This window comes from Macaca nemestrina, chromosome 1, assembly GCF_043159975.1.
Source record: "Macaca nemestrina isolate mMacNem1 chromosome 1, mMacNem.hap1, whole genome shotgun sequence".
NCBI lineage: Eukaryota > Metazoa > Chordata > Mammalia > Primates > Cercopithecidae > Macaca > Macaca nemestrina.
This window is the reverse complement of record NC_092125.1, coordinates 4,395,714-4,420,099: the sequence shown is the minus strand read 5'-3', so window position 1 is coordinate 4,420,099 and position 24,386 is coordinate 4,395,714. Positions and strand designations below refer to the sequence as shown.

The following is a 24,386-nucleotide window of genomic DNA, read 5'->3' as shown; positions in this document are numbered from 1 at the left end:
ACTCTGGTTGAATGGAGCTCTCCAGCCACTCTGGGCCTGCACCGCCCCATGGCTGGAGAACAAACTCAGTCAGCCTCTGTTCACCCTTTACATTGCTGATAAAAATCCCGTGGGCCCTGAATGATGCTCCACAAACATATTATACTTCTCTTGTCTTTTCTGTCTCCCACTCTCCCAGGTGATGATTTCATACCTTCTCTTCTCTCCCTACACCTTCACCACCTCCTCCCCCTCCTCCCTTTCAGCAACTTTGCTTCCTACGTCACCAAGAACATCGCAGCCATCAGAAAAGAGCTCCTACGCGCTCTCACCAGCGTGTCCACCCACCCCGCGTGTCTGTGTCCGAGTACTCAACCTTCTCCCCGCGGCGTGGGTGAGCTGCCCTGCCCCCGCCGGCCCCTCCGTGGGATGGGACCCCAGCTCCTCCGGCCCACTCGCGGACATAGCTCCTGCAGCTGTCTTCTCTCTCCTGCACCTCCACGTTTTCCTTCTCGATTGAGTTAGTCCCATCCGCTCATAAACACACTGTATTTCTCCCGTCTGAAGAAGAAAAAAAGCAAAGCTCTCTTCACTTCACTTTCCCCTCCAGCTTCCACTCCGTTTCTCTACTTTCTTTTACGACAAAACTCCTTCAAAGAATGGAGGGTGCCCTTCCTCCACCGCCTCGGATTTCTCTCCCCCGGGCCTCGCTCAAATTCACCACAACTGGGCTTTTGCCCCGGCCATGCCACTAAACAGGTGTGCAGGTCACTGGTGAATTCCACGGTCACCTGTCAGCCCTCTTCTTGCTTGACCCGTTGGTGACGTGACATGCAACTGACGCATCTCCTCCTTGAACCGCTTTCTTCTCTCGGCTTCCAGGATGCTGCTCTCTCCCGGTTCTCCTCCTGCCTTTCTAGACGCCCTCTCTCAAGCACTTTATTGGTTTTGGTGGTGGTGGTGGTGGTTTTGAGACAAGGTCTTGCCTTGTCACCCAGGATGGAGTGCAGTGGCCCAGTCAAAGCTCACTGCAGCCTTGACCTCCTGGGCTCCAGTGATCCTCCCACTTCAGCCTCCCAAGTAGCTGGGACCACAGGTGCCCACAACCACACCTGGCTAATTTTTAAATATTTAATAGAGATGAGGTCTCGCTATGTTGCCCAAGCTGGCCTCAAGCTGTCCTCCCACCTCAGCCTCATAAAGTGCTGGGATTACAAGCACGAGCCGCCGCACCTGGCCTTGTTGGTGTTTTCCTATCCTCCTGTCCTTGATCTCTCATTGTCAGTGTGCTGCAGGGCTCAGTCCTCGGCCGTTCTCTTGCATAACTATACTCAACACTGAGGAAATCTCAGCTTGTCTTATGGCTTTAAATACTGTGTATCTGATAGGTGTAGACAGATATGATGGATATAATGATGATTCTCTAATTTTTTTTGGAGACAGAGTTTTGCTCTGTCGCCCAGGCTGGAGTGCAGTGGCGTGATCTTGGCTCATTGCAACCTCCGCCTCCTGGATTCAAGTGATTCTCCTGCCTCAGCCTCCCGAGTAGCCCAAGTAACTGGGATTACAGGCACCTGCCACCATGCCCGGCTAATTTTTGTATTTTTGTAGAGACGGGGTTTCACCATGTTGGCCAGGCTGGTCTCGAACTCCTGACCTCAAGTGATTCGCCTGCCTCGACCTCCCAAAGTGCTGGGATTACAGGCGTGACCCACTGCTCCTGACCTGATTCTCTAATTTTTATCTTCAGGGAGACCCTTTCCCCTGAGCTCCACACCCACCTACCCACTGCCATTAGACACTGGGTGTCTCCAGCCTCATGGAGCTCCCAGCTCTCCACTCAGCCGGCCTTTTGGCAGTCTCCCCATTTCAGTTCAAGGCAACTTTATTCTTCTAGTTGCTCAGACCAAAGACATTCCTCAACTTGCCTTCTCTCACCCCACGCAGCCAGCTCATTAGGAAGTCTTGTTAGCAATACCTTCAAAATACATCCAAACCTAATTCCTTTCCATCTTCCCCACTGCCACCGTCATTCCTCACCTGGGTTACTTCAGTAGTGTCCTAACAGGCCCCACGGCTCTGTCCTCGCCCCGTGCAACCTACTCTCAGCAGTTTTCAGAACCATCTGATTCAATTCTGTCACTCCCCTCCTTAAAAGCCTTCTCTAAAGGCATTTTCAGTTAGAGAAAAGCCGTAGACCTTAGCGTGGGCCTGCAGCCCCTACCTGACTCCGCCTCTTATCTCTCCGCGCTCTTCCCTGCTGGCCCCCACCCCCTCTGCTGCAGCCACGCTGACCCCCCCTTGAGCACGGACCAGGCTTTAGGGCTGGTGCTTTCCACTCCCTCTGCCCGGGCTGCTCTGCCCCAGACAGGCCACTCTAAAAAGGCTCACCCTTCTCCAGCATTTATTGTTCACCCCGCCTGCTGTTTTTTCTCCTTAGCACTACTGCCATCAAACATACTATATGCAACTGGGCACAGTGGCTCACGCCTGTAATCCCAGCACTTTGGGAGGCCGAGACACGCAGATCACTTCAGGTCAGGAGTTCAAGACCAGCCTGGCCAACATGGTGAAATCCCGTCTCTACTAAAAATACAACAATTAGCCAGGCGTGGTGGCAGGTGCCTGTAATCCCAACTATTTGGGTGGCTGAGGCAGGAGAATCGCTTGAACCTGGGAGGTGGAGGTTGCAGTGAGCCAAGATCGTGCCATTGCACTCCAGCCTGGGCGACAGAGCAAGATTTTGCCTCAAATAAATAAATAAATAAATACCATATGCTGTACTTGCTAACCTTGTTAATTGTCTGTCTCCCCTCTAAAATGCCATTGGGAGTGGGGTTTTTTCTCTGTTTGGGTCACTGCCAGGTCCCGACGTCCACGGGCGTTCACGGCAGCCATATGGGGAGTGATTGCGAATGTGTACAGTTTCATGGACAGGAAGGTCTAGGCTGAAGCAAGTGGAATGATACCATAGCCTGACTATCTTAGTAGTCACCCATGACGATGGTTTTCAGAGCCTCACCCTCATGTACCGCAGAGAAACGACTGCAGTCCGGCCCCTCTCCGACTTCCCTTCCTTCAAGCCACCGCAGAAACAGCAAGGCAGTGAAGAGTGTGCGGAGGGAGCCAGCAGGGCCCGGGCTGACCTCAGCCTCTGGCACTTCAGATTTTCATACTGGGAAAAACATTTCCTCTTGCTAAATCTCAGTTTCTTTTTTCTTTTCTTTTTTCTTTTTTTTTTTTTTTTTTTGAGACCCAGTCTCACTCTTGTCCAGGCTGGAGTGCAGTGGCGTGATCTCGGCTCACTGCAACCTCCACCTCTCAGGTTCAAGCTATTCTCCTGCCTCAGCCTTCCAAGTAGCTGGGATTACAGGCATGTGCCACCACACCCAGCTAATTTTTGTATTTTTAGTACAGATGGGATTTCACCTTGTTGGCGGGGCTGGTCTCAAACTCCTGACCTCAAGTGATCCACCCGCCTCAGCCTCCCAAAGGGCTGGGATTACAGGTGTGAGCCACCGTGCCTGGCCTAAACCTCAGTTTCTTAACCAGTAAAATGAGAATAATGCTACCTCCTTCACAGGACTACTGAAGGCTTAAATGAAACACCCTTAAATGAGGCTAAACCTCAGTTTCTTAACCAGTAAAATGAGAACAATGCTACCTACTTCACAGGACTACTGAAGGCTTAAATGAAACAGTCTTAAATGAGACTAAACCTCAGTGTCTTTTTTTTTTTGAAACGGAGTCTCGCTCTGTCGCCCAGGCTGGAGTGCAGTGGCCAGATCTCAGCTCACTGCAAGCTCCGCCTCCCGGGTTCACACCATTCTCCTGCCTCGGCCTCCCAAATAGCTGGGGCTATAGGCGCCCACCACCTCGCCCGGCTAGTTTTTTGTATTTTTTAGTAGAGACGGGGTTTCACCATGTTAGCCAGGATGGTCTCGATCTCCTGACCTAGTGATCCATCCGCCTCAGCTTTCCAAAGTGCTGGGATGACAGGTTTGAGCCACCGCGCACGGCCGTAAACCTCAGTTTCTTAACCAGTAAAATGAGAATAATGCTACCTACTTCATATGACTACTGAAGGCTTAAATGAAACAGTGCGTTAAAGTACTTAGTAGAGTGCATGACACAGAGCAGGCACTTGGAGAATGGAGATTCTTTTTCTTAGTAAGAAAAATTATAGGAAGATGGGTGTGGTGGCTCACACCTGTAATTCCAGTCGCTCCTAAAGCCGAGGTTGGAGGATCCCTTCAGCCCTGGAGTTTGAGACCAGCCTGGACCACATAACTATTCCCCCATCTCTAAAAACAGATTAAAAATTAGCTGGATGTGGTGACACATGCCTGCAGTCCCAGCTACTGGGGAAGCTGAGGCAGGAAAATGGCTTGAGTTCAGGAGTTTGAGGCTGCAGTGAGCTATAATCACCCCATATGACCATCCTGCACTCCAGGCTGGACAACAGAGCAAGACCTCATCTCTTTAAAAAAGAAAAAAAAAAAAAGTTACAGCAGCTGTAGGTTCTCGGCTCCTGACTTGGGAAGAATTTCACAGACGATTTAAAAACAGCTTGTTGATGATTGCAAGGACCCAAACTGGTTGCTCGCTATCTCCATAGAAGCCCACAGGGGAAGAACTGTGCTTGAGCTACAACAAGGGGCCAAGTCAACCTATGGCAGTCTTGTGTGATGAGGCGGCGGAGCCACAGGAGCAGGCTTCTCCAAAGAAGCTGTGACCGCTCCTCAGGACAGATCCTTAAAGACTGGCATAGCCCAGGCTGGGCATGGCGGCTCACAGATCCCAGCACTTCGGAAGGCCGAGGCGGGCGGATCACCTGAGGTCAGAGTTCGAAACTAGCCAGGCCAACATGGCGAAACCCCATCTCTACTAAAAATACAAAAATTAGCCGGGCATGGTGGCACATGCCTGTCATCCCAGCTACTTGGGAGGCTGAGGCAGGAGAATCGCTGGAACCTGGGAGGTGGAGGTTGCAGTGAACCAAGATCATGCTACTGCACTCCAGCCTGGGTGACAGAGCGAGACTGTCTCAAAAAAAAAAAAAAAAAAAAAAAGTGGCATATCCTGGTGTGTCCAGTCACAGAGTCCCTGCAGCTTTCTGGTGAGAAGTCTGTGATGGAAACAGCCACGAAAACGGCGCTTTCATATGGATGCCTCAAACTCCACGGGGAAATGGGGCAGCTGGCCAGACGGCTGGGAACTGACAGGTCTACACTGCAGTGGCAAAATATTGCAAGCCCCACACTGCTCTTGTTAATACACCTCTCTGCCCTTTAAAAAAATGTAGCTATATTTAAAGTCTTCTGCTTCTCAGCTTGCTTCCATCCTCCTCCTCAGTGCTTGTTGATGGGATTCAAGCACTCAGCCCTGAAAACTGCAGGCTGTGCTCTAACGCCTGGTGAAAGAATCTTCAAGATGAGAAGGAGGGACGTACGCTCTTTTCCTGAAGCTAGAAAAAGTAGATGCTCTTCTGCATCATAAACCAACTGTCGTAGTTTGCTTTCTCTTGCGGTGACAGAATGCCACAGACTGGGTAATTTACAAAAGAAAAACAGAGGCCGGGTGCGGTGGTTCATGCCCGTAATCCCAGCACTTTGGGAGGGCAAGGTGGGAGGATCGCTTGAGCTCAAGAGTTTGAGACCAACCTGGGCAACATGACGAAACCCCCTCTCCACAAAAAAATTCAAAAATTTGCCAGGTGTGGAGGCTCTCAGCCCTGGCTGGATATTAGAATCACTTGGTGGTGAGGCGTTGGATCAGTAATTAGTGAGTGAAGTCATTAGAAAGTTTGGTCTGGGCTGAGCATGGATAGAATTCAATGAGAATTTCTGAGGATGGGGCCCAGGCACCAGTGTTTTAGTAAAGATGCACAGATGATTCCAATGTACCACTAAGGCCAAGAACCACTGGTATAGCCCAGATGATTCCAATGTACCACTAAGACTAAAAAAAAAAAAAAAAAAAAAAAAAAAAAAACCACTGGTCTAGCCCAGATGATTCCAATGTACCACTAAGGCCGAGAACCGCTGGTATAGCCCAGCTAACATATATCCAAGTTATTGCCGCAGAGCTTTACCACTTCATTTCTCAGGAAAATGCAGACAGATGAAAGAAGGCTTTATATAGAAAGAAAGACAGTATTCAGATCAATCCAAATTCTATGTCATTTGTAACTATAATCCCTGTTCATATATTATTTCCACAATCCCCAAAACCTTTTTATTTTTGTTGTTAAATTTCTACTTATTAGGATACAATTCTTAGAAAAACAAAACTCATTATTTTTAAAACACTCCAAATTTTTCTTTGCAAAAAGACCTTTGCCTGGTGGTTAAATTTTTTAAGGGAATTGATACTCTTTCACCTCATTAGCAAAAAGAAAAAAAAAACACTTAAATGTATTTAGATCTCTCAAACTTTTTAAGATGATACCTTTTTTAATGCAACACGGTCCCAAGAGTAGACGTGTCTTTGACTTGCGAGGCCTCTGGTGTCTGTATGTTTTCTATACAGAGCTGTGCTGTCCGATACCAGAGCCACTGGCCATATGTGATTCTGGAGTCTCACTCTGTCACCCAGGATGAAGTAGAGTGGTGCAATCTCGGCTCACTGCAACCCCCACCTACCAGGCTCGAGCGATTCTTCCACCTCAGCCTCCCAAGTAGCTGGGACCACAGACTCAAGCCACCACAACGGGCTGTTTTTGTATTTTTGGCAGAGACGGGGTTTCACCACATTGCCCAGGCTTGTCTTGAACTCCTGAACTCAAGTGATCCTCCTGCCTTGACCTTCCAAAGTTCTGGGATTACAGGCATGAGCCACCGTGCCCAGCCAATATGTGACTCCTTAAATTTAAATGTCTAGAGGCCAGGCGTGGTGGCCCACACCTGTAATCCCAACACTTTGGGGGCCCGAGGCAGAAGGATCACTTGAGTTTAGGAGTTAAAGACAAGCCTGGGCAACGTGGTGAAGCCCCACCTTTGGTAAAAAATACAAAAATTAGCTGGGCATGGTGGTGCACACCTGTAGTCCCAGCTACTTGGGAGGCTGAGGCAGGAGAATACTTGATCCCAGGAGACAGAGGTTACAGTGAGCTGAGATCGATTGTGCCACTGCACTCCAGCCTGGGCAACACAGCAAGACTCCGTCAGAAAAAAAAAGAAACAAATTAAATGGCTGGGATGGTGGCTCACACCTGTAATCCCAGCACTTTGGGAGGCCTAGGCAGGAGGATCGCTTGAGCTCAGGAGTTCAAGACCAGCCTGGGCAACATAGTGAGACCCCCATCTCCACAAAAAAAAATTGTTTTAATTAGGTGAGTGTGGTGGTGCACACCTGTGGTCCCAGCTACTCCGGGAGCTGAGGTGAAAGGATCACTTGAGCCTGGGAGATTGAGGCTGCAGTGAGTTGTGATCATGCCACTGCACTCTAGCCTAGGCGACTCAGCAGGCCCTGTCTCTAAATAAATGAAGTTCAAATGAAATAAAATTAAAGGCTGGGTGTGGTGGCTCACACCTATAATCCCAGTACTTTGGGAGGCCGAGGTGGGCGAATTGCCTGAGGTCGGGAGTTTGAGACCAACCTGGCTAGCATGGTAAAACCCCGTCTCTACTAAAAATACTAAAATTAGCCGGGCATGGTGGCGGGCACCTATAATCCCAGCTACTCGGGAAGCTGAGGCAGGAGAATCACTTGAACCTGGGAGGCGGAGCTTGCAGTGAGCCGAGATTGCACCACTGTACTCCAGCCTGGGCAACAGAGCGAGGCTCCATCTCAAACCACACCCCCCACCACCAAAAAAAAAAAAAAAAAAAGGAAATAAAATTAAAAATTCAGTTCTTCAGAATGACGGGCAGCATTTCAAGTGCTCAGTATCCGCGTATGGCTGGTGACCACCATGTTAGACGATGCAGCTACGGAATAGTTCCATCATTGCAGGAAGTTTTATTAGCACTGAATTCAAGAGTGACTTTTAATTGATGCAACCATATATGGTTTTACTCCTGGACTTCAACGGAAAATGGAGGCCCGCCATCATCTGCAGCAGATGCTATGCCAAGGGCAGGAAGTGCCATTCCACTTACGGTGGAAGGAGGTGGTTTGGGGGGTGGGGTGACTCCTTTGGCTACTCCCTGTGGGAAGAATCAGCCTCTCAGGCCTGAGGGGTAAACAGCTGAGGAGGGAAGTGAAGTCCTTTCTTTCTGAACTGTTAAGCTCCCCCACCTAGTGCTCGTAATATTATCATTTTATGCACAGATTGGATGCAAAGCTTACCACCCTGTCAGACTACAGATTGCAGTGTGATCAGTTTAACTGCAAAGATTGGCCAGGAAAATAAACTCTCACCGTGGACAGCGAGGAAGCAAATGCTCAGCAGACTCTCCCCTCATTCTCCCCGTCACTGAGGAAGAGCCCAGAGCGGCGTGGGCGACTGATGTGGGACGGAGCTGCTCTGCGCTGGGCATTGGCGCTTCAGAGACATGGGCTGAATTCTATTCGGCAGGAGAGCTGAATACAGAGCAGCCCACGGCTCACCCCAAACAATCGTCAGTGCCGGAAAAATCACCACTGTTGGTGTATTCCCGGCCACCCTGCTGGACGGATGGCAAGATTCCCAAGCAGTGAAGGGGAAGGCGGCCATCCTGCCCTGCTCTGCTTCCTAGGTGGGCAGCGCACCTGTGGGCCTGCCCGCTCTGCTTGCAAGTGGCTCAGAAATGCTGGCTCCCAGGTCGCCGGGCTGTTCCCTGGGATGAGGCCTGCTGCCTACACATGTCACAGCAGTGGGTTCTGTGCAAAAAGTGACATGAGAGAAGATAAAATCTCTGCTCCCTCCCATGACAGTCGTGGAGAGTTTCTGCCCTCTGTCAGGAAATCCGACTCGTGTGTGTGCGTGTGTGTGTGTGTGTGTGTGTGTTCACGTGCACGATTGACACTTCGTTGCATCAGCATCTCACGGATCCTACATCTTTCCTGTGAGTTCAGCATGAGAATACACCCACATTTCTCTACTGTCAAAAGTTTTCAAACTGTTCCAGTGTGTTGTTAAGTATTCAGAGAAAAGGAGCTCGGTCCTGGGAGAGCGGTTGAGTGGCAGAGATTAGCAGAGAGTACTGAAAAAGAAGACTAAGGTGGCTGAAGGCAATGGCCGCGGCAGAGAGGCCCTCATGCGTGAGCTGCAGGGTGTGTGTGCCTTTGGGGATTCAAAGGCGTGAGACCTGCTTTGACTGTGGAGGAAAATGACCACAGATCACTCCTCAACTGAAACATTAATTAGCAGAGCTTGGGGGAAAAGGTGATATCCTCAGTCTGGAACGGGCTGTCAGCTTGTCAAAAGGAAAGCTCTGCTTAGCCCAGAAGCCCAAACATCTGCCCATGGCTCTAAATGTGTAACATTTGGAATGTCAAGGACTCAGCCAATCCAGATGATAACAACAGCCCTAAATATCTGATGGGAGAGCAATTAGGCAAGAAAATGATGAAAGGTATCTGGCTGGCAAGGAACAAGCAATACTATCTCTATTTGAAATGACATAATCTCACATACAGAAAATCCTAAGGAATCCACTAAATTATTACTGGAATTAATAAATAGGTTCAGTGGCAGGGCACAATGTTAATATACAAAAATCAATTGTATTTCTATATACTAGCAATGGACGGTGCAAATGTAAACTTAAGAAAACAGTTCTATTTATAATTGCATTGAAAAGAATAAAATACTCAGGAATGAATGTAACAAAATAAATACAAAATGTGCGCTCTGAAAATTACAACACATTGTTGGAAGGAATCAAAGATGAACTAAATAAATAGACATCCCACATTATGGATGGAAAGAATCAATATTGTTAACATGGCGATACTCCCCACATTAATCGACAGATTCAATACAATTCCTATCAAAATCTCAGCTGAGATTGTAAAGAAAAAAAAAATCCCAGCTGACTTTTTTGACAAGCTGATCTTAGAATTCATACGGAAATGCAAGGGACCCAGAATAGCCAAAACAATCTTGAAAAAGAACAGAGTTGGAGGACTCGCACTTCGCAAGTTCAAAACAGTACAGAGTTCAGAAATCAAGACAGTGTGCAATGGACATAAGGACAGACATATGGATGAATGGAATTGAATGGAGTTGAGTGGAGTGTTCAGAAATAAATCCTCACGTTTATGGTCCATTGGTTTTTGACAAGAGTGCCAAGACCATCCAATGGGGAGTCATCCTTTCAGCAAGTCGTACGAGGACAACTGGACGTCCTCTTCCTCACACCATACACAAAAACTCCAAATGGATCATAGGCCTAAATAGAAAAGCAAAACCCACAAAACTTACAGGAGAAAACACAGCAGGAAAGCTTCATGCCTTTAGGTTAGGCAAAGCCTTCTTAGCTATGACACCAAAAGCACAAGAGACAAAGAAAACAGTAGATAAATTGGACTTCATCAAAGTTAGACATTTTTCTGCTCCAAAAGATGCCATGAAGGAAGTGAAAAGGGCTGGGCACAGTGTCTTATTACAAGGCTCGTTACACAGAGTGATCCCAGCTCTTCTGGAGGCCGAGGCGGGAGGATTGCTTGATACCAGAAGGTTGAGGCTGCAGTGGGCCATAATGGTGCCACTGCACTCCAGCCTGGGCAACAGAGCAAGACCCCAACTCAAAAAAAAATTAAAAATAAAAGACTGGGTGGGGTGGCTCATGCCTGTAATGCCAACAATTTGGGAGGCCAAAGTGGGTGGATTGCTGGAGCCCAGGAGTTCAAGACCAGCCTGGGCCACATGGTGAAACCCTATCTCTTCCAAAAAAAAAAATACAAAAAGCAGCAGAGCATGACGTCATGCACCTACGGTCCCAGCTACTCTGGAGGCTGAGGCAGGGGAGGATGACCTGAGCCCTGGAGGTCAAAGCTGCAGTGAGCTATGATCATGCCATTGCACTCCAGTCTGGGCAACAGAGAGAGACCCTGTCTCAAAAAAATAAAAAATATATTAAAATAAAAAAGAAAGTGAAAAAGCCAATCCACAGACTGGGAGAAAATATTGGCACATCATATAGCTGATAAAGGACTTGTATCCAAAACATAAAGAATTATTACAACTCAAAAAGAAAAATAACACTACTTCCTGTTCACCAGACTTGAAAAAAAAAAAAAAAAAAGAAAGAAAAAGAAAGACAAATAGCAGAATCTTAAAATAGTCAAAAATCTGAAGAGACATTTCTCCAAAGAAATATACAAGCAGCCAATAAGCACATGAAAAGATGTTCAGTGGCCACAGTGGTGCACCTGCAATCCCAGCTACTCAGGAAGCTGAGGTGGCAGGATCACTTGAGCCTGGGAATTTGAGATCAGCCTGGGCAACATAATGAGATTCCATCTTAAAAAGAAAAAAAAAAATACTGAAAAATGCCCCATTAGGAAAATGCAAATTAAAACCACAATGAGCTATCAGTTCACATTCACTCAAAAAGTATAATCAAAAACACAAATAGGCCAGGCGCAGTGGTTCACACCTGTAATCCCAGCACTTTGGGAGACCAAGGTGGGCAGATCACCTGAGGTCAGGAGTTCGAGACCAGCCTGGCCAGCATGGTGAAACCCCTTCTCTACTAAAATACAAAAATTAGCCGGGCGTGGTGGCGGCACCTGTAATCCCAGTTACTCAGGAGGCTGACACAGGAGAATCGCTTGAGCCCTGGAGGGGGAGGTTGCAGTGAACCAAGATGGTGCCACTGCACTTCAGCCTGGTCGAAAGAATGAGACACCATCTTGATAAAGTAAAATAAAAAAATTGTGATAACCTGAAAGGATTTGGCACTCAGATTGTTTAGCATCTGTCTAAATTCTTATTCCACTTATGTAACCAAGACTGGATACCGCTTATGATGAATTATCAGTGTGTTTACACAAGAAAGTACACAGAATTCCACTCAACTGATCCATACTCAAAGAGAAGACTTTGGCCTTGCATTCAGAGATCAGCAAAAACAATATTCACCTTATGTTTTAGGTTAGAATATTTGATACAGATCTTTTTTTTTTTTTTAAATTCTCACTTTGACTTCATTCACTCACCAATCATTGATGCTGGTCACGTTGGAGAAAAGGGCTTCTCCTGTAGTCATATTTACTTTAAAAGAGTTCCTGGCTGGGTGCCGTGGCTCACGCCTGTAATCCCAACACTTTGGGAAGCCAAGGCAGGCGAATAACCTGAGGTCAGGAGTTCAAGACCAACCCGGCCAACATAGTGAAACCCCATCTCTACTAAAAATACAAAAATTAGCCAGGTGTGGTGGTGCACACCTGTAATCTCAGCACTTTGGGAGGCCAAGGCAGGCGGATCACGAGGTCAGGAGATCGAGACCATCTTGGCTAACACAGTGAAACCCCGTTAACTGGGCGTGGTGGCAGGTGCCTATAATCCCAGCTACTAGGGAGGCTGAGGCAGGAGAATCTCTTGAACCCAGGGGGCGGAGGCTGCAGTGAGCCGAGATCACGCCATTGCACTTCAGCCTGGACAACAGACAGAGATTGTCTCAAAAAAAAAAAAAGCTTTTTTTTTTTTGAGATGGAGTCTCACTCTCACCCAGGCTGGGGTGCAATGGCACGATCTCAGCTCACTGCAACCTCTGTCCCCTGGGTTCACGCCATTCTCCTGCCTCAGCCTCCCGAGTAGCTGGGACTACAGGCGCCCGCTGCCACGCCCAGCTATTTTTTTGTATTTTTAGTAGAGACGGGGTTTCACCGTGTTAGCCAGGATGGCCTCGATCTCCTGACCTCGTGATCCGCCCGTCTCAGCCTCCCAAAGTGCTGGGATGACAGGCGTGAGCCACCGCACCCAGCCCAGAAAAAAAAAAAAAGTTTTCTTGTTTTTCTGAAACAGAACAGCCTCAGGATTGGTTCTCAGGGGCACTTCATTGCTGTTTAGAAACATCCCCACTCACTATAGGCGAGTGCTGAGGGGAAAATCAGCCTTCGGCTGGTGGGCTTTAGAGCTTTCAAAGTTAATTCTGTGTGCTGTGAGTGAAAAAGAAACTACACCCACGTTCACAGCAGCCTCACTCACCATAGCTGAAAGGTAGAAGCAATCTGAGTGCCCATCGATGGACGAAAAGACATATAGAATGTGGAAATACCGATAGTGGAATATTACTCAACCATAAAAAGGAAGGAAATTCCAACACATGGCACAGCACGGATGAAAGTGGAGGACATTATGCTGAGTGAAATATGCCAGTTACAAAAGGACGAATATTGTGTGATCCCACTTATATGAGGTATCTAAAATGGTCAAACTCATAAATACGGCAAGTAGAATGGTGGTTGCCAGGGGCTGGAAGAGGGAAAATGGGAAGTGATTGTTTAATACGAAGGTTTCAGTTTTGCAAGATGAAAATGTCCTGGAGACTTTGCTTCTCCAGCAGTGTGAATATATACTCAATACTATTGAACTCAACACTTGAAAATGGTTAAGACGGTAATTTCTTTCTTTTTTTTTTTTTTTTTTTTTTTTTTTTTTTGAGATAGTCTTACTCTGTCGCCCAGGCTGGAGTGCAGTGGCACAATCTCAGCTCACTGCAACCTCCACCTACCAGGTTCAAGTGATTCTTGTACCTCAGCCTCTGGAGTAGCTGGGATTGCAGGCATGCGCCACCACGCCCAGCTCATTTTTGTACTTTTAGTAGAGACGGGGTTTTGCCATGCTGGCCAGGATGGTCTTCAGCTCCCAGCCTCAAATGATCCACCCACCTTGAGCTTCCAAAGTGCTGAGATTACAAGTGTAAGCCACCCACCATGCCCAGCCAAGATGGTAACTTTTGTTATGTGTGTTATGTGTATTTACCAAAATCAAACATAAAAATAAGTAAGTAAATAAAAGAAAGGAAACTCACTTGAAAAATGCTCTGTCAATCTGAGGCCACCAGAGTGACTATTAAAATGCTGCCAAAGGCTACTGAACCAGCTCAGGATCCCTTTAAGCTTGTCTTAGTAGTCGCTAAGGCCTGGGATTATTTTTTTGTTTGTTTGTTTTTTGAGACAGAGTCTCGGTCTGTCACCCCGGCTGGAGTGCAGTGACATGATCTCGGCTCACTGGAACCTCTGCCTCCTGGGTTCAAGTGATTCTCCTGCCTCAGCCTCCCAAGTAGCTTGAACTACAGGGATGCACCACCACACCTGGCTAATTTTTGTATTTTTAGTAGAGACAGGGTTTCACTATGTCGGCCAGGCTGGTCTCAAACTCCTGACCTCAGGTAATTCACCCACCTCAGCCTCCCAAAGTGCTGGGATTACAGGCATGAGCCACCACACCTGACCAGGCCTGGGGTTGAAACAGTGCTAAAGTTATGTTGGTGGTATCATAATTCTCCAGAAATGAACATGAACACAAGATGGCTAACAATAGAACAGGCCAAACATGATTCTACAATAGGTCTCACAAGGAGGTGACAGGATCCATACAAACCGTAGCAACAGAATGATTTAACATGCAGTTTAGGTGATAGGAGATGTAGAACCAGGCAATATTTTAAAATCAATTTTATTTTTATTTATTTATTTGAGACGGGTCTCACCCTGTTGCCCAGGCTGGAGTGCAGAGGCACAATCTCAGCTCACTGCAGCCTGACCTCCCGCCAGGCTCAAATGATCCTCCCACTTCAGCCTCCCCAGTAGCTGGGACTACAGGTGCACGCCACCACGCCTGGCTAATTTTTTGTATTTTTTGTAGAGACGGGGTTTTGCCATGTTGCTCAGGCTAGTCTTGAACTCCTGAGCTCAAGTGATCCACCCACCTTGGCCCCACACAGTGCTAGGATTACAGGTATGAGCCACCGCATCCAGCCAAACCAGGCAATATTTATAATTGAAAATGACTCAAACATTTCATGGACAGATGTAAAATCAGAGGGCTGTATGGGAAAGATTTAAAAAGTTTCCAAGGTTTTAAAAAATCCCGAGTAAATGAAGAGGGATACCATGCTCATGAGCTAGAAAATTTCATATCATAAAGATGTCATTTCTCCTCAATTTATTGATGCTCTTTTTTTTTTTTAATGATTATTTTTTATAGAGACAGGGTCTCACCATGTTGCCCAGGCTGGTCTTGAACTCCTGGGCTCCAGTGATCTCCTACCTCAGTTTCCCAAAGTGCTGGGATTATAAACATGAGCCACCACGCCTGGCCAGGGAAGGATTTCTCAAAGTGTAAATAATACAACTATTAAAAAAAAGATTAATAGATATGACAATATTAAAATTAATAGTATCTAGTCACCAAAGATATATTAAAGAAGGTGAAAAGACATGTTACTAATTGGGAGAAGGTATTTGCAACAAATAGTAATATGGATTAGTATTAAGAATATGTGGGCTGGGCACAGTGGCTCACACCTGTAATCCCAGCACTTTGGGAGGCCGAGGTGGGTGGATCACCTGAGGTCAGAAGTTCAAGACCAGCCTGACCAACATGGTGAAACCCCATCTCTACTAAATACAAAAAGTTAGCCGGGTGTGGTGGCGTGTGCCTGTAATCCCAGCTACTTGGGAGCTGAGGCAGGGGAATGACTTGAACCCGGGAGGCAGAGGTTGCTGTGAGCCGAGATTGCATCATTGTACTCCAGCCTGAGTAGCAAAAGCAAAAACTCCATCTCACAAACAAACAAACAAACAAACAAACAAAAAAACTCCAAAAAATAAAAAACAGCAACAAAACAACAATAAGAAGGACAAATAACTCAGTTTTTAAAAAAATAGGCAAAAGACATGAGTAGGCATTTCAGAGAAGAGAAAACACATGCGACTGATAAACATACAGAGAAATATTCAATCTCATTAGCAGTCAGGGAAATGCAAATCAAGACCACAATGTGATCACATGGTAACTGCATCCAAAGGACAAAAATCATGCCTGACAGCGCTAAGTGCTAGAGAGGATGTGGATCGGCAGGCTCAGTAATACACCGCTAGAGGGACCGCGCAGAGCCATTCCGGGAAGCACTTTCAGATTATCTTGTAAAGCTAAGCAGGTTGTTTTTTGTTTTTTGCTCTGTTTTTTGTTTGTTGTTTGTTGTCTTGCTCTGTTGTCCAGGCTGGAGGGCAGTGGCACAATCTTGGCCCACTGCAAGCTCCGCCTCCCGGGTTCAAGCGATTCTCCTGCCTCAGCCTCCCCAGTAGTTGGGATTTCAGGCGACCGCCACCGCACCTGGCTAATTTTTGTATTTTTAGTGGAGACGGAGTTTCGCCATGTTGGACAGGCTGGTCCCAATCTCCTGACCTCAGGTGATCAGCCCGCCTCAGCCTCCTAAAGTGCTGGGATTACAGGCGTGAGCCTCTGTGCCCGACCAGCTAAGCAATATCCTGCAATCCAGCACTGCACTTTTAGGTATATACCCAAGGGAGCTCTTGCATTTGTACACCCAAGATATGTACCAAAACATATTCATAATAAAATATTATTTTAATTATATTAATTAATACAATGTTTTAATATAAAACATATTTATAATAGCAACATCATGGAAACAACCCCCCAAAAAAGCTCATTGACAGCAGAATGGATAAATATCTTCTGCTGGCCCGGCGCGGTGGCTCAAGCCTGTAATCCCAGCACTTTGGGAGGCCGAGACGGGCGGATCACGAGGTCAGGAGATCGAGACCATCCTGGCTAACACGGTGAAACCCCGTCTCTACTAAAAATACAAAAAATGAGCTGGGCGTGGTAGTGGCGCCTGTAGTCCCAGCTACTCGGGAGGCTGAGGCAGGAGAATGGCGGGAACCCGGGAGGCGGAGCTTGCAGTGAGCTGAGATCCGGCCACTGCACTCCAGCCTGGGCCACAGAGCCAGACTCCGTCTCAAAAAAAAAACCTTCTGCTGTAGTCACAGAATGGAACAGTATATACCAACGTCATGAGGTCATATTTTCCAGTTATTTATTGCTGTGTAACAAACCACCCCAACATTTAACTAGATTAAAATGTAATTGCTTAAAACAGTCATTTTCTTATATTTTCTAATCTGTGGGTCAGGAATTCAGGCAGGGCTCAGCTGGGCCATTAGTGACCATCTTAAATCTTCTGCAAATATAGATAAATCTCTAATTTTGAGTAAAAAAAAATAGGCACTAAAAGATTATCCACACAGGGCCAGTCACGGCGGCTGATGCCTGTAATCTCAGCACTTTGGGAGGCTGAGGCAGGCGGATCACTTGAAGTCAGGAGTTCAAGACCAGCCGGGCCAACATGGCAAACCTCCGTCTCTACTAAAAATACAAAAATTATCTGGGCATGGTGGCACCCACATGTAGTCTCAGCTAGCTGGGAGGCTGAGGCATGAGAATTGCTTGAATTCAGGAGGCAAAGGTTGCAGTGAGCTGAGATCACACCACTGCACTCCAACCTGGGTGACAGAGCGAGACTCAGTCTCAAAATAATAATGTTAATAATAATAATAAAGACTGTTCACACAGGCTGTCCTTTCTATAAAATTAGAAACAACCAGAACAACAACAACAAATTACCTTCTAGGAATACATGTATATGTGACAAAACTCTATGGAAAGGAAAGTAAGGGAATGATGGGTGTGCTTTCTCCTAAGGTGGTAGGAAGCGGGGAGCCGGGAGAGGGAAGAGGGGAAGGATTGCTAGGCAGTAGTAAGCAAACAGGGACCTGGTTTTGTGTTGAGTGATGTATCCATAGATGTTAAAGCATAAATGAAGTAATGAATGAATGAAAAGGAGTTTTGCGTGGGTCAGTGACTAAAGTATTACGTCATGAACAAGGATTATGCTGAAGCCATTTCTGTGCAGCACTTGAAGCGCATCTTTTTTTTTTTTTTTGAAATGGAGTCTCGCTCTGTCACCCAGGCTGGTGTGTGCAGTGGCGCAATCTCGGCTCACTGCAACCTTTGCCTCCGGGATTCAAGCAATTCTCCTGCCTCAGCCTCCTGACTAGCCGGGATTACAGGCACCCGCCACCATGCCTGACTAATTTTTTATTTATTCATTCATTTATTTTTTTACTGGAGACGGTGTTTCACCATGTTGGGCAGGCTGGTCTTGAACTCCCAACCTCAGGTGATCCACCCGCCTCAGCCTCCCAAAGTGCTGGGATTGCAGGCGTGAGCCACCATGCCTGACTTGAAGTGCATCTTTTTTAGAAGGAAGAAGTAGAAAAGCCCAGGGAAGTGAAGTGACTCATCTCCCGTCACACAGCTAATTGGAGGCAGAGCTGAGACTAAAAGCCAGGTGTCCTGTTTCTCACTGTCCAGTGCCACTTCCTCTGAGCCATAAGACCTAGCAGAAAACCCGGCTGACAGCAGGATCATGCCAGGTTCTGCGATCTGGCTTTCTGTAGTTGTCATTTTTGTACTGTGTGCTCTTCACAGAGCCACCGCCGAGGGAGGGACACTGGGGATTTGCCTCAGGTGCAGAAATGTGGCCAGTGCAAACATTTTAAATCTTAAAAGATTGAGCAACATTCAAAATGTCCTCCCCACTCAGCGAAGCCCTCCCCAACCTCTCACACCCGGCTGGCCCTTGCTCAGACTACTGGAGAGAGGCTGAACCCTACACACAAGGTCAAGGGCGTACTCTCCCTTCCTCTCCTCTCTCCCAGGCTCACAGCCGTGGCTGGAGACAAGGTTCTGTGTTCCAGTGTACTTCATTCATGGATAGAATCCCAATGCCAAGTGCATAAGGAGTTTCACTTCCAGCTATGCCAAGAATGTTACCTATGTGGACTAAGTATCTCATAAAGGGACAGGTAAATAATAGTGTATCCACCGATGGAATATTACATAATATTTGCAACTATGTTTTAAAAATATTCAATGACATGGGAATGCTTCTGATAGACTGTGAAGTAAAAAAACAAGGTACAAACTAAAACAAATACATTATGATTCTAACTTAAATGTATGGATATGAACACATATATAAAAGTGGAATATTTTTGATGATTTTCATTTTATTCTTTTTTTTTTTTTTTTGAGACAGGGTTTCACTGTATCACCCAGGCTGGAGTGCAGCAGTGCAAACATGGCTCACTGCAGCCTCAACTCCCGGGCTCAGGCCATCCTCCCACCTCAGCCTCCCAAGTAGCTGGGACGACAGGTGCACACCATGCCCGGCTCATGTTTTAAATTTTTATTTTATTTTTTATTTTTTTGAGATGGAGTCTCACTCTGTTGCCCAGGCTGGAGTGCAATGGTGCAATCTTGGCTCGCCGCAACCTCCGCCTCCCGGGTTCAAGCACTTCTCCTGCCTCAGCTTCCCAAGTAGCTAAGATTACAGGTGCATACCACCATGCCGGGCTAATTTTGTATTTTTAGTACAGACGGGGTTTCACCTTATTGGTCAGGCTGGTCTCAAACTCCTGACCTCAGGTGATCCACCCACCTCCGTCTCCCAAAGTGCTGGGATTACAGGCATGAGCCACTGCACCCAGCCCATTTTAAAATTTTTTTGTAGAGACAGGGTCTCACTTTGTTGCCCACGCTCAACTCCCAGCCTCAAACGGTCCTCCTGCCTCAGCCTCCCAAAATGCTGGGATTACAGGCATTACAAAATGCCTGTAATCCCACCATGTCTGGCCTCATTTTATTCTTCATACTTTTCTGTCTGGTAATAATTTTAAATATAATTTAGATAGACAGATATAAATGGTTTTTGTTTGGTTGGTTGCTTTTGAGATGGGGTCTCACTCTGTCATCCAGGCTGCAGTGCAGTGGTGCGATCTCAGCTCACTGCAACCTCTGCCTCCCAGGTTCAAGGGATTATCCTGCCTCAGCCTCCCGGGTAGCTGGGATTACAGGTGCCTGCCACCACGCCCAGCTAATTTTTGTTGTTTTTTTTTTTTTAAGTAGAGATGGGGTTTCACCATGTTGGCCAGGCTGGTCTCAAACTCCTGATCTCAGGTGATCCCCCACCTCCACCTCAGCCTCCCCAAGTGCCGGGATTACAGGCATGAGCCACTGCGCCCAGCCTATGTTATCTTTACAACGAATTTTAAAACAAACAAGTTTCTTTTCAAAACAGCAATAAATGTTTACAGTTCATTTTCACCTTCTCCAACGTGTACATTTATCTTTGAACCCCAAGAGGGGTATATATGACTATGTACAACCTAAAATAACACAGCAGAAACCATGGCTACTTCTGAGATCAGTACGAGCTCCAAGACATGACCGATTCAATACAATCAACTCAAGTGGGGAAGACGCAGCAAATCATGGCAGCATTTACTCCTGGTGTTCAGCAGCAAGAGAAGGGACCTGGCGAAGCGAGGGAGAAGCCAGGGAGCCACCTGGAGGTCTGGTTTCTGGTGACCAGCCCGTTACAAAGTCAGATTTCATCGAGGGGTAGCAACAGCCGGAGCCATCGAGCACATGATGGCCCTGGAGACAAACTGTGTGACAATTTCCCCTTCTTCCCTCCTTCCCAGCTCAGTTCACCCCCCGCCCTCCACATGAATGAGCAAGACAGGAGGGAGCCAGAATGAGAATATGACTGTTGCTCTTCTGTAGCGTCCTCTCACACACCCTGGCCTCGCCTGCCTCCCATCCCTCCACACCCAACCCCTTCCCCTGTGGTGTCCCTTCTTTTCCCCGGCCCTCTGGGCCCACCACCCTTGGTTGCTGTCACTCCAACCCACCCACATAGCTTCCTCCCCGCGAAGATGACAACTTCTTGTATCCAATGGGCGACACTGCGATGCCCCCACCCAACCACCCTTCAAAGGAGGATTTATCATCCCAGCTGCTTGAGAACCATGGAATTCTGGGTTCTGCCAGCCCGAGGTGAAAATTCCCCGAGGGAAGGACGGATGTTGGACACTGTCACATACGTCCACCAGTTAGAACCAATTCCTAGAGGTGGGATTTCCGGTCAAATGGTTAGATATGCATGGAAATCGGACTTTGGCTTCAGCATTTGGCCCCAGTCTGCTAACTGGGTTTGGTTTAGTCTTGACCTTTGGAAGGCTAAAGAGCCTACTTCCATGTCATTTATGTTTATGGCCTCCATGAACTGTGGCTGATCAGTGGTTCTGTGATCGCTCTTCTCTCTTACTAGCATAAAAATGTTGGCTGGGCACGGTGGCTCACGCCTGTAATCCCAGCACTTTGGGAGGCCGAGGCAGGTGGATCACCTGAGGTCAGGAGTTAAAGACCAGCCTGACCAACTTGGTGAAACCCCATCTCTACTAAAAACACAAATGTTAGCTGGGTGTGATGGCACAACCCTGTAATCCCAGCTTCTCAGGAGGCTGAGACAGGAGAATTGCTTGAACCTGGGAGGCAGAGGTTGCAGTGAGCCGAGATCGCACCACTGCACTCCGTCTCAAAAAAAATAAAAAACAAAAATAAAAGTCAGTAATACTCAAAGCATGCCATTTTGATTTAGTATTAATATTTCAATATTCACTTCCTTTTTTTTCTTTTTTTGAGACAGGGTCTCACTCTGTTGCCCAGACTGGAGTGCAATGAAGCCATCATAGCTCACTGCAACCTCAGCTTCCTTAGCTTAAGGGATTCCTCTGCCTCAGCCTCCGAAGTAGCTGGGACTACAGGCACCTGCCGTCACACCTGGCTAATTTGTAAATTTTTTTGTAAAGACAGTGTCTTGCTATGTTCCCCAGGCTGGTCTCGAACTCCCGGCCTCAAGCGATCCTCTCACCTTGGCCTCTCAAAGCGCTGGGATTACAGACGTGTGCTACGTGATCCCCATGAGCCACTGCACCCGGCCCTCAATATTCACTTTCAAATATTCACACCTCGCCTAGGGTGGCCTACAGCCACTGCCCATAAATGCAGGAGTATAAAGGTCTAGCCATCCCAGCCCAACTCAAGAAGACTCTGAAGGGCCATATTTGTGGCAGAGCTCCTCGGTGGTTGGCCGAGGCTGTCATTGGCCAACATCACAGCTTAGCTTCTCCCTCTGCCCTCTCCTGTTTCTGCCTTCTCTCTTCTATAGGTGCTGATCACAAGGGCACTCCTTAATAAACATCCTGCCCATCAAACTCCATCTCAGAGCCTGCAGCACAGCCCTTACTGTCTGAAAAGTCATTTGGCCTTGATGCTAAGATGCCTTCCACAGGCGTCCAGCCTTTTGGCTTCCCTGGGCCACATTGGAAGAAGAAGAATTGTCTTGGGCCACACATAAAATACACTAACACTGCTGGGCACAGTGGCTCATGCATAATCCCAGCATTTTGGGAGGCCCAGGCAGGTGGATCACCTGAGGTCAGGAGTTTGAGAACAGCCTGGCCAACATGGTGAAACCCCATCTTTACTAAAAAATAAATAAGAAAATTAGCTGGGCATGGTGGTGCACGCCTGTAGTCCCAGCTACTCAGGAGGCTGAGGTGGGAAGATTGCTGGAACCCGGGAGGTGGAGACTACAGTGAACCGAGATCACACCACTCCACTCCAGACTGGGCGACACAGTGAGACTCTGTCTCCAAAAAAACGGAAAGGTCCATGCATAATTATAACTCTCCTGATATCCACCACCATAGAGAAGCAAAAAAGTCATCACATTTAAAGGGTTAGACACTGCTTGTTTTGTTTTGTTTTGAGACAGAGTCTTGCTCTGTCACCAGGCTGGAGTGCAGTGGCACCATCTCAGCTCACTGCAACCTCCCCCTCCAGTGTTCAAGTGATTCTCCTTCCTCAGCCTCCCAAGTAGCTGGGACTACAGGTGTGTGCCACCACGCTCAGCTGATTTTTGTATTTTTAGTAGAGACGGGGTTTCACCATGTTGTCCAGCATAGTCTCGATCTCTTAACCTCGTGATCTGCCCGCCTCGGCCTCCCAAAGTTCTGGGATTACAGGCGTGAGCCTGTACTTTCCTAGACACTGCTCGTAGACTGTAGACATGAGGTTTCACCATGTTGGACAAGCTGCTCTTGAACTCCTGGCCTCATGTGACCCACCTGCCTTGGCCTCCCAAAGTGCGGGGATTATAGGCATGAATCACTGCACCTGGTCCTCTTCACCTTTTGATCATTCTTTTCTTTGGACTGTTTCCAGCTGCAGGACACACTTACTTAAAACCAGCTGGTTGGCCACAGTGGTGCACACCTGTAGACCCAGCTACCAGGATGGCCGAGGCAGGAGGATCACTTGAGCCCAGGAGTTCAAGGCTGTAGTGCACTGTGGTCACACCTGTGAATACTCACTGCACGCCAGCATGGGCGTGTCTCCAAAAATAAATAAATTAGCTGATCACTCCTTGGAGCATTTAGTAAATTAGGAATTCACCAATGGAAGAAACACGTGTGAGTATACGATGGCGACACCTGGTGGTAGGATATGCAATAACATCGTGAATCTCCCTTAATGGTGGATTCCTGGTTTACTGTTGGAATAAAATGTAATTACATGGAAATTGTAAGAGCCATTCTAAAAAGTTAACAACAAGAAAAAGGTTGTCTGCATGAACATGCATGTGTGTGTGTCTATACTTGCGCATTAAGGACAATGACCCAAGACACAGTTAATGAAGATGAGAGCCTGATCAAGAACCTGGCGTTCACTCTGCTGCTTACTGTTATTCTGACCTCGTGCGAGACACTTAACTGCTTTGGGCTTTGGCTTTCTCATTTTTAGAATGGGAAGATTTAAGAATCCTCACTTAGTTCAATAAATAGTGTAAGTGAAAAGTGTTTTGAGAATTGTGCGAATATGGTATACTATGTTAATTATTACACCATTAGCTATTATTATAATAAAGATCATTGTTGGCAGGACACAGTGGCTCATGCCTATAATACCAGCACTTTGGGAGGCCAAGGCAGCTGGATCAGTTGAGGTCAAGAGTTTGAGACCAGTCTGGCCAACATGATGAAACCCTGTCTCTACTAAAAATACAAAAATCAGCCAGGCGTGGTGGTGTGAGCCTGTAATCCCAGCTACTCGGAGGCTGAGGCAGGAGAATTATTCGAACCCGGGAGGCGGAGGTTGCAGTGAGCTGAGATCATGCCACTGCACTCCAGCCTGGATGACAGAGCAAGACTCCGTCTCAAAAAAAAAAAAAAAAAAAAGATAATTGTTAGTTCTCTGCTACAAATTTCCTATCAAGGAATGTTAATATTGCTTGCAGATGAGACAGCATTAGTCTGGATTTTGAACCTTGTAATAGTCCCTTTTACTCAAGGATAACTGCTTAAAACTGCAATGTGTCCAATCTATGAGGGTCAAAACAGCAACCGGGGGCAGGGTTCACAACCAGGGGCAATTTTGTCTCCAGGGGACATTTAGAAATGTCTGGAGACATTTTTGGTTGTCACGACTAGGGGGAAGAGTGCTACTGGTATCTAGTGGGCAGAGTCCAGGGACGTGCTACACATCCTACAAGGCACAGACAGCACCCCCAGCACAACGAATTATCCGGTCC

At 47.1% G+C, this 24,386-nt stretch overlaps 1 long non-coding RNA gene across 3 annotated transcripts in view; it reads right to left on the bottom strand.

Annotated features, from left to right (window-relative positions):
• Positions 1–374: 374 nt before the first annotated feature.
• The window catches only part of LOC139357217 (uncharacterized), a 62,980-nt gene continuing 38,968 nt past the window's right edge, over positions 375–24,386 (bottom strand). For 2 of the 3 annotated variants that reach the window (XR_011610057.1, XR_011610058.1), the window contains exon 3: positions 375–540. This is a non-coding gene — a long non-coding RNA (uncharacterized lncRNA). Of the gene's footprint in view, positions 541–9,790; positions 10,299–24,386 lie in introns of those variants that run through there. The other variant, XR_011610062.1, reaches the window with a different exon arrangement.